Here is a 13,246-nt window from a genome sequence, read left to right as displayed (position 1 = left end):
AGCGAGGTTCAAGGCCGTACAGGTTCAGGTTTTGACTAGGGCTAAAGACCCTAAACATGGGAGTCGAGAGATACCGATAATGTAGTTAATGTATACAGTGAACTGTACCTGAGGAGGAGATCAGCTGTTCTGTGCTGATTCCTTATGGAGTGTGTTCCCAGGAGAGGGCCCTATAGAGGAGGACTGTGCCGGTCCGCTGGGTGAGGGCATTCCATAGCAAGTTCCGTACAGGGGGGGAGGTAGCAGGGGGAGAAACAGCCGATACGGGGAAGAGAGGGGGTCTATCGGTCTGTACGTCCGTCCGTCCGTCAATCTATCCGTCCGTGTGTCTCAGTGCAGCAGCATGTTGATGAGAGCTCCTCCAGCCAGGACCGCTGGGGATAAGAGGAAGGCAGAATGACGTCACTAACCGTTACAACACACTGACTGGGTCCAGGCTGACTCACTGCTCAAAGCGTGGGAGTACAGAGCTATCGGGCTGGCTGTGGAAGTATGAATTCAGTCCATTAATGAACACTTGCAGACCTGGGTTGAAATATTACTTGTTTTCGTTCAGAAACTTTACCACAACCTACTGACAGAGTAGAGACAGTGTGTTTCTCTCTCCCGCTCACTCTTTAACACACCAAGCGAATGAAAACATGATGGTATACTGCAAACACCTTCAGGACAGGCGGCGCTCTCACTACTCGACAACACATGCAAACACACACACACACCCCAGAGCAAGACACACACACACACACACCCCAGAGCAAGACACACACACACCCCAGAGCAAGACACACACACACACACACACACACAACGCTGTGTTCTCTTCAGCTTAACACCATTTCCTCTGAAGTCATCAGGAAGCTGTGTGTGTGTGGTACAGAGAGGAGGCTGTATGGCAGGCAGGGATTCCCACAGCAGGGGAAGACCCAGGCACAGCAAGGCAGCAGCACCATCACTGAGGCAGCAGCACCACATTGCATCAATGACCAGGGGGCACACACACAGATGAATGCCAACCAACTGCACTCGGCCCTGAGGAGGCTTATGCAACTCTGCACCACAGACTTATCTCAACAGATAGAGAACGGGAGACACAGACATGCTGCAAAACTGTCACTCAAACATACAGTTCAACATTATCGAAATGACTAGATAAGGTCTGAGCAGAACAATAAGACAGCTGAGGGGCAGAGGAGAGGAGAGGAGATTGTGCTAAAACACAGTTCTTGCTCTGCCAGAAAAACTGAATGAGCGTGAAAATGGGGCGCTTATGAATGAATCGAGCGATGCCAGTAAAAGTCTCTCTCTCCCTCTCTCAGCGACGCTCTCTCCCCATTCTCTCTCTGACAGCAACATCATTCTCAGCTTCTGCCGTTTGCGTTGAGACAGAGAAAAAGAGGGAGAGACGAGAGAGGAGAGATAGTGGAGAGAGATGGGGAGAGAGATACAGTGGAGAGAGATGGGGAGAGATACAGTGGAGATAGATGGGAGAGAGATACAGTGGAGAGATGGGGAGAGAGATACAGTGGAGAGATGGGGAGTGAGATACAGTGGAGATAGATGGGGAGAGAGATACAGTGGAGAGAGATAAGGTGTGGAGAGAGATGGGGAGAGAGATACAGTGGAGAGAGATAAGGTGTGGATAGAGATGGGGAGAGAGATACAGTGGAGAGAGATACAGTGGAGAGAGATACAGCGGAGAAAGATGGGGAGAGAGATATACCGTGGAGAGAGATACTGTGGAGAGAGATACAGTGGAGAGAGAGATCCAGGGGAGTGAGATACAGTGGAGAGAGAGATACAGTGGAGACAAATACAGTGGAGAGAGATACAGTGGAGCGAGAGATACAGTGGAGAGAAATACAGTGGAGCGAGAGAGAGAGAGAGATACAGTGGAGAGAGATACAGTGGAGCGAGAGATACAGTGGAGCGAGAGAGAGAGAGATACAGTGGAGAGAAATACAGTGCAGCGAGAGATACAGTGGAGAGAGATGGGGAGAGATATACAGTGGAGAGAAATACAGTGGAGAGAGATCCAGTGGAGCGAGAGATACAGTGGAGCGAGAGATACAGTGGGGAGAGATATACAGTGGAGAGAAATACAGTGGAGAGAGAGATACAGTGGAGAGAGATCCAGGGGAGAGAGAGATACAGTGGAGAGAATTCTCAAATGAATTGTAATATTTCAAATAGTATATGAACCAAGGTCTGGAACAGACAAAGCCTGCAGTAGACAGATTCACTGAGGGTATTTAGTGCAGGTACTGACTCCCTGTCCCCCCGTTCATTTTTTTTAGTGGGTCATAAGAGGTCAGGGTCTAAGCAATAGTTAGTACCATGGGGAAACAGCTGACTGGGGTGTATGCTATAATGTAGGCTTTTGTAAGCTATAGGGCTATGTATTTCACCTAGATATGAGAAAAGGGAAACAATGTATCCATCATCAGCTTCTAGTTCTCATTTATAAATTGCAGCTGTAATCACATGGCCTGTTAGCAGGTTGGATTTTATAATGGAGAGGAGAGCGTCTCTCCTGCAGAATCTGAATGAAAGATGAAGGTGAATGGAAATGTAGCACAGTGTACACATATGTCAAATAGAGGGAGCTGTGAGGAACAGAGAGAGAGAGAGAGAGAGGGAGAAAGAGAGCGAGACAGAGAGACAGAGATATGATGGTGGTGGTGGTAGTAGTAGTAGTAATAATGATGATGGTAGTTGTAGTACTGATGTAATGGTGAGGATGACAGTTAGTTAGTTAGTTATAGTTTCATTTTCCATGTTTAGCCTTTTCTATTTATTATATTTCTACTATTGACTGTTACCATTTTATTGTTGTTGTTGTTATTATTATTATTATTATTATTATTATTATTATTATTATTATTATTATTATCCACCATTTTATATTATTATTTGTTATTCTTTATTATTTTATTACAAGGTTTATTGTATACATTGTTGTTTTGGCAATATTGACGCAATGTTTTTCATGCCAATAAAGCAGCTTGAATTTGAGAGAGAGAGACAGAGACAGACAGAGAGAGAGAGACAGAGAGAGAGAGACAGAGAGAGAGAGAGAGAGAGAGAGAGAGACAGACGGGGAATGAGTCAGAGCTGAACGCGTCCCACAGCATTGAGTCAGCTGAGCAGAGAGGGGGAGGATGATGTCAGCAGGATGAACATTAAGAGAGGAAGAGAGAGAGGACAGAAAGGAGGCGGGGCAGAGCAGGGGTATCCTCTATGACAGAGAAGAGGAAAGAGAGAGCGAGAGTGTGTGTGGCAGGTCAGGATTGAGGGAGAGACAGAGAGAGAGAGAGAGAGATAGAAGAGATGTTGGCCAGGATCACCCCTCCCTTGTTCATTATAAATGACAGAGAGGAGAGAGAGAGAGAGAGAGAGAGAGAGAGAGATAAAGAGAGGGGGGATCCTTTCTATCCATTATTGATGAGTGAAGGAGTTCTGGAATGTGGGCGGGAGAGAGAGAGAAAGATACCAGTATGGAGAAAGAAAGAGAGAAATGTATATTATTTTGGAACTTTAGTGAGTGTAATGTTTACTGTTAATTTTGTATTGTTTATTTCACTTTTGTTTATTATCTATTTCACTTGCTTTGGCAATGTTAACATACGTTTCCCAAGCCAATAAAGCCCTTTGAATTGAAATGAGAGAGAGAGGGACAGTTGCCCCTGCTTGGCCTAAAAAAATGTAACTAACTTCTTCCCTCCATTCATGAGATTTGAATAAAAAACAGATGACTACCTCAACTATTTCCAGCCACACTTGTCAATGAATGTTCATCATATGAGCTCATTATCACTAGACTGCCAGGAGTCAGGACAAGTACTTGTAAGAGTGTGGTATAATAACACTAGAATTACAGATGAATGTTTATCTTGGATGAACTACCACTACAGAGTGGGGACTCTAAGCATGCTGCATCCATTCTTATCCACAAGTCTTTACATTCAACACAGGCCGATGACTCAGGACACTGAAATCATGTAGGAGTTAGTTACATGCCCTGCAGAGGGTTTGTGCTCCATGTGACGCTATGTTGAAACCTAGGATGATTCTATGTCAATGAATCAAGCGTAACGTGGTTAGCTTAATTCAGAAGTACGCTGCATGGATCGGAGGCTACCACTCAAATAAAACACGGTCAAAACAAATCCCGGAAATTGGTCCCGCTCCCATTATAGATCTTACGTAATTTCTGCACTTGTTCTAGTTTGGGAAGGGGGAGCAGAGAGAGAGCGAGAGACAGAGACAGAGAGAGAGACAGAGAGAGACAGAGAGAGAGACAGAGAGAGAGAGAGACAGAGAGAGAGAGAGAGAGAGAGACAGAGAGAGACACAGACACAGAGAGAGACACAGACATAGAGAGAGACAGAGACACAGAGAGAGACAGAGGGAGACAGAGAGACACAGAGAGAGAGAGACAGAGAGAGAGAGAGAGAGAGAGAGACACAGACACAGAGAGAGACACAGACAGAGAGAGACAGAGAGAGAGAGAGACAGAGAGAGAGAGAGAGAGAGACAGAGAGAGAGACAGAGAGAGACACAGACATAGAGAGAGACAGAGAGAGAGAGAGACAGAGAGAGAGAGAGACAGAGAGAGAGAGAGACAGAGAGAGACACAGACACAGAGAGAGACACAGACATAGAGAGAGACAGAGAGAGACAGAGAGACACAGAGAGAGAGAGAGAGAGAGAGCGCAGAGGGAGCAGAAGAGAGAAAAAACATATCAATGATGAAACAGACTGTGCTGCCGTGTGATTGGCTGAGGCCTCCACCAATGGGAGGCCCAGCTCCATGGCAACAGGCTCTGTCACCAAGAGAAAACCAGAGAGCTCCCTCAACACCCCCATCTCTCTGTAGCACCCCCCTTCCTGCCTGCCGAACCCAAACACACCTCTCTCTCGCTCACCCCCCTTCCTGCCTGCCGAACCCAAACACACACCTCCCTCTTTGTAGCACCCTCCATGTCGAACCCTAAAACACACACACACACACACACACACACACACACACACACACACACACACACACACACACACCTCTCAGTATCACCCTTTTTCCTTCCCCAATTACCTAGCTCTGCGGATTTAAGGAGCTCAGCTCTTTCACGCACACACACGAAAAGTGATCCAATTCACAAACATTCTAGTGACATGTACAGATGAATGACTCCCTCACACACTACTCTGTTCTGTGCTGTGTTGTGTTGTGTCGTGAATAGCCTTACGGGTGCAGATCAGCAGATCTGTTCCAGGTGACCCCTGAACTAAGCAGATTGAGGAGCAGACAGACACAGACAGAGAAGCCCGAGGAGCTAACTAGTAAACCTCGAGGGCAGTGGACTACTCTTCCTGGGGCCCCTACACTCCCATATGGACAGCTAGAAGCCATCTACTCAGACTAGCCTGAGTCACATACATCTCTTGCCTTATTTCCATGCTGCAAAAAGTGTAGAAAAAAAATAAAAACTTTCACCAGATGTTTCAGAAATACCTTCATATTTCCCCGAACATCGCTAGTTAAAATATATGGCCCTTAGGCCTATCATTTCTCTCAAGCACTTAGTGTCACTGACAAGCATTTATGCCTCTGCTACATCAGAACGGTGCAGGCAGAGGTCTGGCCACGAGGCCATCTTAGCTGTTACAGTATTACTGATAACGATATAGATGTATTGATGTATAATGTTTGCAGAGTCCAGGAGGACAAATGATGAGATTAGGATCTCTAGGACAGGTTGACTGTAGCTTTCCTTTTTTAGTAATTTCTTCTAATGATGCTGTTTTGTACTGTAGGGACTATTGCTGATTTCCTGTGTCTGGTCTGTGTGGTGTGTACTCCATCAGGGACCACGTTAGAAACAAGTGATTTTCACTTTAATGTGTTATCCCCGGGTTGTACTCAGTGCACCTTTTTTCCCAATAAATCAATAAATCACAAAGCTAGTTAATATAGGCCTCTGTGCATGTGGTCCAGGTAGGTAGCAAACCCACAGTTGTAGACAGTACACACCGTGCTCCATTGCTGCAACCAATTGAGCCATCCATCCAATCTGAACCATCTATCACGTGAGCAATGCCCATTCCCTCCCTCCCGATTGCAGCTCCTAGAGAAAGAGATGACTAGAATGGAGGACTCCCTCCCTCTCTCCCTCCCTCTCCCGATCCAGACTGCAGCTCCTAGAGAAAGAGATGACTAGAATAGAGGACACTGTCTATCCATCCATCCCGCCATCCCCTTCTCCCTTCAACCAGCCAGCCAGCCAGCCAGCCAACCAGCCAGCCAGCCAGCTAGGTCCCCTGCTACTTCCCTCTCTCCCCCAAACATCTACCACCAATCCTGACTACAGACTTGGGCAGCGCTCCTGTCCAGTGGCTTCCATCCAGGATTTGGAGCGCAACTGGCTAGCTGAAAGCAACCACAATCTCTCAATGAAAAATAAAATAAATATTGATGCATAAAGAAAAACCTGTGTGTGGCCAAAATGGCTATATCTCCCTGAGCTGTTCCAAGTTAGCTATACTGTGTGGTGTGCCGTTTTAGGCTGAAACCTTCTGCCCTGAACTCTATAATAGATCAATGTCATCAGTCAAGCTGTCGATATGGACACATGAGGTTATACTGTGTGATTGATGATACAGAGGGAGAGATAGAGGAAGAAAATAAGCGGGACAGAGGCATTAGATTGCGAAAGCTGTGATCTACATACATTAGGCTGTCCCATTAGGCCCTGTCCCATTAGGCCCTGTCCCATTAGGCCCTGTCCCATTAGTCCCCATCCCATTAGTCCCATTAGGCCCTGTCCCATTAGGCCCCGTCCCATTAGGCCCTGTCCCATTAGTCCCATTAGGCCCTGTCCCATTAGTCCCATTAGGCCCTGTCCCATGAGTCCCATTAGGCCCCGTCCCATTAGGCCCTGTCCCATTAGTCCCATTAGGCCCTGTCCCATTAGGCCCTGTCCCATTTGGCCCAGTCATATTAGTCCCATTAGGCCCTGTCCCATTAGGCCCTGTCCCATGAGTCCCATTAGGCCCTGTCCCATTAGGCCCTGTCCCATGAGTCCCATTAGGCCCCGTCCCATTAGGCCCAGTCCCATTAGTCCCATTAGGCCCTGTCCCATTAGGCCCCGTCCCATTAGGCCCTGTCCCATTAGGCCCCGTCCCATTAGTCCCATTAGGCCCTGTCCCATTAGTCCCATTAGGCCCTGTCCCATTAGGCCCTGTCCCATTAGGCCCAGTCCCATTAGGCCCATTAGGCCCTGTCCCATTAGGCCCAGTCCCATTAGGCCCAGTCCCATTAGGCCCAGTCCCATTAGGCCCAGTCCCATTAGGCCCAGTCCCATTAGGCCCTGTCCCATTAGGCCCTGTCCCATTAGGCCCTGTCCCATTAGTCCCATTATGCCCTGTCCCATTAGGCCCTGTCCCATTAGTCCCAATAGGCCCTGTCCCAGTAGGCCCTGTCCTATTAGTCCCATTAGGCCCTGTCCCATTATGCCCTGTCCCATTATTCCCTGTCCCATTAGGCCCCGTCCCATTAGGCCCCGTCCCATTAGGCCCTGTCCCATTATGCCCTGTCCCATTAGGCCCTGTCCCATTAGTCCCATTAGGCCCTGTCCCATTATGCCCTGTCCCATTAGTCCCATTAGGCCCTGTCCCATTAGGCCCATTAGGCCATGTCCCATTAGGCCATGTCCCATTAGTCCCAATAGGCCCTGTCCCATTAGTCCCAATAGGCCCTGTCCCATTAGTCCCTGTCCCATTAGACCCTGTCCCATTATTCCCATTAGGCCCTGTCCCATTAGTCCCTGTCCCATTAGACCCTGTCCCATTATTCCCATTAGGCCCTGTCCCATTAGTCCCAATAGGCCCTGTCCCATTAGTCCCAATAGGCCCTGTCCCATTAGTCCCAATAGGCCCTGTCCCATTAGTCCCTGTCCCATTATTCCCATTAGGCCCTGTCCCATTAGGCCCTGTCCCATTAGGCTGTTCTCACCTGGGGCATCACCTGGGGGTACATGGATTTGTGTGCACCACAAATTAATGGGATTTATCAAACTGTCGCACGCAAAATATATGCATGTTTTCATTGATAAATCAAAGCCATATTATACTGAACAAAAATATAAACGCAACATGTAAAGTGTTGGTCCCATGTTTCACGAGCTGAAATAAAAGATCCCAGAAATTTTCCATATGCACAAAAAGTTTATTTCTCTCAAATGTTGAGCACAAATTTGTTTACATCCCTGTTAGTGAGCATTTCTTTTTCGCCAAGATAATCCATCCACCTGACAGGTGTGGCATATCAAGAAACAGCATGATCATTACACAGGTGCACCTTGTACTGGGGACAATAGTTTTGTCACACAACAATGCCACAAGTTGAGGGAGCATGCAATTGGCATGCTGACTGCAGTAATGTCCATCAGAATTGAATGTTCATTTCTCTACCATAAGCCACCTCCAACGTCATTTTAGAGGCCTGCACACTCACCAGACATGTCACCCATTGAGCATGTTTGGGATGCTCTGGATTGACGTGTACAAACAGCGTATTCCAGTTCCCACCAATATCCAGCAACTTTGCACAGCCATTGAAGAGGAGAGGGAAAACATTCCACAGGCAACAATCAACAGCCTGATCAACTCTATGTGAAGGAGATGTGTCGCGCTGCATGAGGCAAATGGTGGTCACACTAGATACTGACTGGTTTTCTGATCCATGCCCCTTAGGTCAGGGTCTGGGACACACAGAGCAGATGACAGAGAGAATGAGCATGAGCAGTGGGTTCCACAGCAACAACACACCAGCTCTCAACTGACAGACTCACTAGAGACGGGGCTGTAGTGGAACAGGTCGAGAGCTTCAAGTGCCTCATTGTCCACACAATCTTCCCCCTCGGGAGGTTGAAAAGATTTGGCATGGGCCCTCAGAAAGTTCTACAGCTGCACCATTGAGAGCAGAGCATCTTGACTGGCTGCATCACCGCTTGGTATGGAAACTGCTTGGTATCCGACCGCAAGGCGCTACAGAGGGTAGTGCGTACGGCCCAGTACATCACTGGGGCCGAGCTCCCTGCCATCCAGGACCTCTATACCAGACGGTGTCAGAGGAAGGCCCTAAGAAATGTCAGACTCCAGCCACCCCAGTCATAGACTGTTCTCTCTGCTACCGCACGGCAAACCGGTACGGATGCACCAAGTCTGGAACCAACAGGACCCTGAACAGCTTCTACCCCAAGCCATAAGACTGCTAAATAGTTAGTTAAATAGTTAACCAATAGCTACCCGGACTATCTGCATTGACCCTTTTTACACTAAATCTTTTGACTCATGACATATGCTCACCTTCCAACAGGACAATGACCCTAAGCACACAGCCAAGAACACGCAGGAGAGGCTCAGGGACAAGTCTCTGAATGTCCTTGAGTGGCCCAGCCAGAGCCTGGACTTGAAGCCGATCTAACATCTTTGGAGAGACCAGAGAATAGCTGTGCAGCAACGCTCCCCATTCAACCTGACAGAGCTTGAGATGATCTGCAGAGAAGAATGGGAGAAACTCCCCAAATACAGGTGTGCCAAGCTTCATACCCAAGAAGACTCAAGGCTGTAATTGCTGCCAAAGGTGCTTCAACAAAAGTACCTAGTAAAGGGTCTGAATACTTACGTAAAATGTGATATTTCCGTTTTTTATTTTTTATAAATTAGCAAAGATTTCTAAAAACCTGTTTTAAGAAACGGCAAAGCTCTCAGTATAGTAATGCAGGTCTTTAGATGTTGTACACATGAAATTGTGTCATTCGGAACTTTATCCACAACGTTATATTCCATTTTGTGACGACTCTAGCGATACCTCTCCGTCCATTCTAGCAGCAGGATACATAGAGAATGGAACAGCTGGGTAGGGTAAACCGCTCGAGTTGCACAAAATGGAATATAACATTGCGGATAAAGTTCGGGAATAACAATTTCATGTGTAAAACATCTAAAGACCTGCATCACTATACTGAGAGCTTTGCCGTTTCTTAAAGGACGTATTTAGGCGTTTCTGGAGCCTATGTTCATGTTTATCCGCTGCCCCCATACTGCTGAACGAGCAATGAGGAAGTGTATCGCAGGTGGGGTAAGTTTCTCAAAAACAAGTGAAATCGCAAAAAAAAAAAAAAAAAAAAATGTATTGACACTCCTATAAGATGCCATTTACATCCAAAATACAGATTTGGTTGAAAAAAAGTAAACTTGTCCTTTAATTAGGGAGTGGTGCTGGAGGTGTACACGTCACCTAGAGCACTGTGCCAGATCATGATCACGTCTCGGACCTGACCGCAGTAACAGGACAACAGCCATCTGCTCTCACCTAGCCCTAGCTGATGCAACACTCCTCCCTCCTCCTTCTCCTCTCCCCCTCTCCTATTCCTGCTTCTCCTAAACCAGCCTGTAACTCCTCCTGCTCCACCTCCCTTTTCTCCTCTCACTGACTTTCACAGAGAACAGCCATCTGCTTACCTACTGTACCTGCCTGCAACACCGCTCTTCTTCACCTCCTCCTCCTAAACCAGCCTGCACCTCCCCTCCTCCTCCTCCTCTTCCTCCTAAACCAGCATGCACCTCCTCCTCTCTCCTCCTTAACCAGCATGTACCTCCTCCTCTCCCCTCCTCCCCTCTCTCCTCTTTCTCCTAAACCAGCATGCACCTCTCCCCTCCTCCAAAACCAGCATCCTCTCTATTTTCTTCCCTCTCTCCTCCTCCCCTCTCTCCTCCTCCCCCCAAACGGAAAGCTACTGCGAAAAAACCTCCCTCTTTCCTCCCAAGTGCTCACGATTATGGTGGGTGAGGCACGGCAACAGAAAAGACAGAAGGAATTCAAGTTAGATGTTCTAATTGTCCTATTATGTAGACTACTTTACACCAGAAAGTAACAGATTTGCACAACAGCAATATTTGTGACAAAGTGCCTAACATTTAGTTGTATCCGCAACTATTTAATGACAGTGAAAAGCATCATTCTATTCAAATGATCTTGTCTTGTTCAATGACTACTGAAAAAGTGCATAGCACGACATACATGTGCATTTCAACCTGAGCCAAGGAGACCAACACCAGACCAACAGTAATGAGTAATGGTAATGGTTAATTGTAATGGTTAATTGTAACGGTTATGAGTAATTGCAACGGTAATGAGTAATGGTAATGGTTAATTGTAACGGTAATGAGTAATGGTTAATTGTAACGTAATGGTTAATTGTAACGGTAATGAGTAATGGTAATGGTTAATTGTAACGGTAATGAGTAATGGTAATGGTTAATTGTAACGGTAATGGTTAATTGTAACGGTAATGAGTAATGGTAATGGTTAATTGTAACGGTAATGAGTAATGGTTAATTGTAACGGTAATGGTTAATTGTAACGGTAATGAGTAATGCAGGATCTGAGGAAGTGTTACAGCGTATTATTTCTACCAGGTTTATACCCAGTCAGTGCGTAGGTTTTGTAGCACACTCCCCCTCCCCCTGCCCTGCTACTAGCGTTACCTTACTACCGCCATTGACCTTCCCTTCCGTTCAACTGTGGACATTTTACTTGCTGCTTTCTGACAGGACCGCAGTGGAGAAGGTGGACATCTTAAAGTTCCTCGGTATACACATCACTGACAAACTGAAATGATCCACCCACACAGACAGTGTGGTGAAGAAGGCGCAACGGCACCTCTTCAACCTCAGGAGGCTGAAGAAATTTGGCCTGTCACCTAAAACCCTCACAAACTTTTACAGATGCACAATTGAGAGCATCCGGTTGGGCTGTATCACCGCCTGGTATGGCAACTGCACTGCCCACAACCGCAGGGCTCTCCAGAGGGTGATGCGGTCTGCCCAACGCATCACCGGGGGCACACTGCCTGCCCTCCAGGACACCTACAGCACCCGGTGTCACAGGAAGGCCAAAAAGATCATCAAGGACATCAACCTCCCGAGCCACGGCCTGTTCACTCCGCTATCATCCAGAAGGTGAGGTCAGTACAGGTGCATCAAAGCTGGGACCGAGAGAATGAAAAACAGCTTCTATCTCAAGGCCATCAGACTGTTAAACAGCCATCACTAGCCGGCTACCACCCGGCTACTCAACCCTGCACCTTAGAGGCTGCTGCCCTATATACATAGAATCACTGGTCACTTTAATAAATGGAACACTAGTCACTTTAATAATGTTTACATACTGCTTTACTCGTTTCATATGTATATACTGTATTCTATTCTACTGTATTTTAGTCTATGCCACTCCGACATTGTTCATCCTAATATTTATATATTCCATTATTTTACTTTTAGATTTGTGTATTGTTGTGAATTGTTAGATACTACTGCACTGTTGGAGCTAGGAACACAAGCATTTCGCTACACCCTCAATAACATCTGCTAAATGTGTGTATGTGACCAATACAATTTGATTTGATTGGATTAGATTTTGACCATCTGGATGTCTTTGAACAAATAAAAGGCCCGATGGATCTATAGGAGCGTCAAACAAACAAACAAGTCAATATACCAAAGCTAAGAGGGAGAGAGAGATGAAAGAAATAGGAGCCAGGGAGATATGGAGGGATGTAGTTTACATTCAAACCGCTGTATGCGGTTATGTAGCCTATAGCCCGGGCTAGTTTCATTTGTAGTCCTTTATAATATACAATATTTTGTATATCTTGAATTGTTTTACCCAACAATCAATCAATCAATCAATATAACAATACCCATTTATTTATTTATAAAAACAGGTTATACATTGAACCACAGCAGGGAACCACTGAGCACAGTAAACCCTACGTTTCCAGGATGAGAAGTGTGAACCCCCATTTTACTCTCTCTCAACATAAACAAATATAAATGACCCACCCAACCGACCTGTCACCCAACCGACCCGTCACCCAACCGACCCGTCACCCAACCGACCCGTCACCCAACCGACCCGTCACCCAACCGACCCGTCACCCAGTACTAGAAGTGGGAGGATGAGGATTGCCTCGTGTTCATTATGTTACTGCTGTGCTGCTGAGTCCCATGGCTTCGGCCTAACACACAAGTCTGCCAATAGATAAACCTACAGGCTCAGCCACTCTCCTCTCCTTCCCACCAGACCAGCATACCCTATCCCTGGAGAATAAAGCCAGTGTGTGGATATATGAAGGAGCAAACAGCATTAGAGCTGTAGCTGTGAGTGAGAGGAGATGGGCTACTG

At 46.7% G+C, this 13,246-nt stretch overlaps 1 long non-coding RNA gene across 1 annotated transcript in view; it reads right to left on the bottom strand.

Moving 5' to 3' along the window:
• Positions 1 to 13,246, bottom strand: part of LOC311138759 — a 30,791-nt gene that overhangs the window by 206 nt on the left and 17,339 nt on the right. The window contains exon 2 of the long non-coding RNA XR_014614067.1: positions 109 to 374. This is a non-coding gene — a long non-coding RNA (uncharacterized lncRNA). The remainder of the gene's footprint in view (positions 1 to 108; positions 375 to 13,246) is intronic.

Source organism: Coregonus lavaretus (assembly GCF_964263955.1).
Source record: "Coregonus lavaretus genome assembly, chromosome: 12".
NCBI classification, from domain to species: domain Eukaryota; kingdom Metazoa; phylum Chordata; class Actinopteri; order Salmoniformes; family Salmonidae; genus Coregonus; species Coregonus lavaretus.
This window is presented reverse-complemented; position numbering and strand designations above follow the sequence as displayed.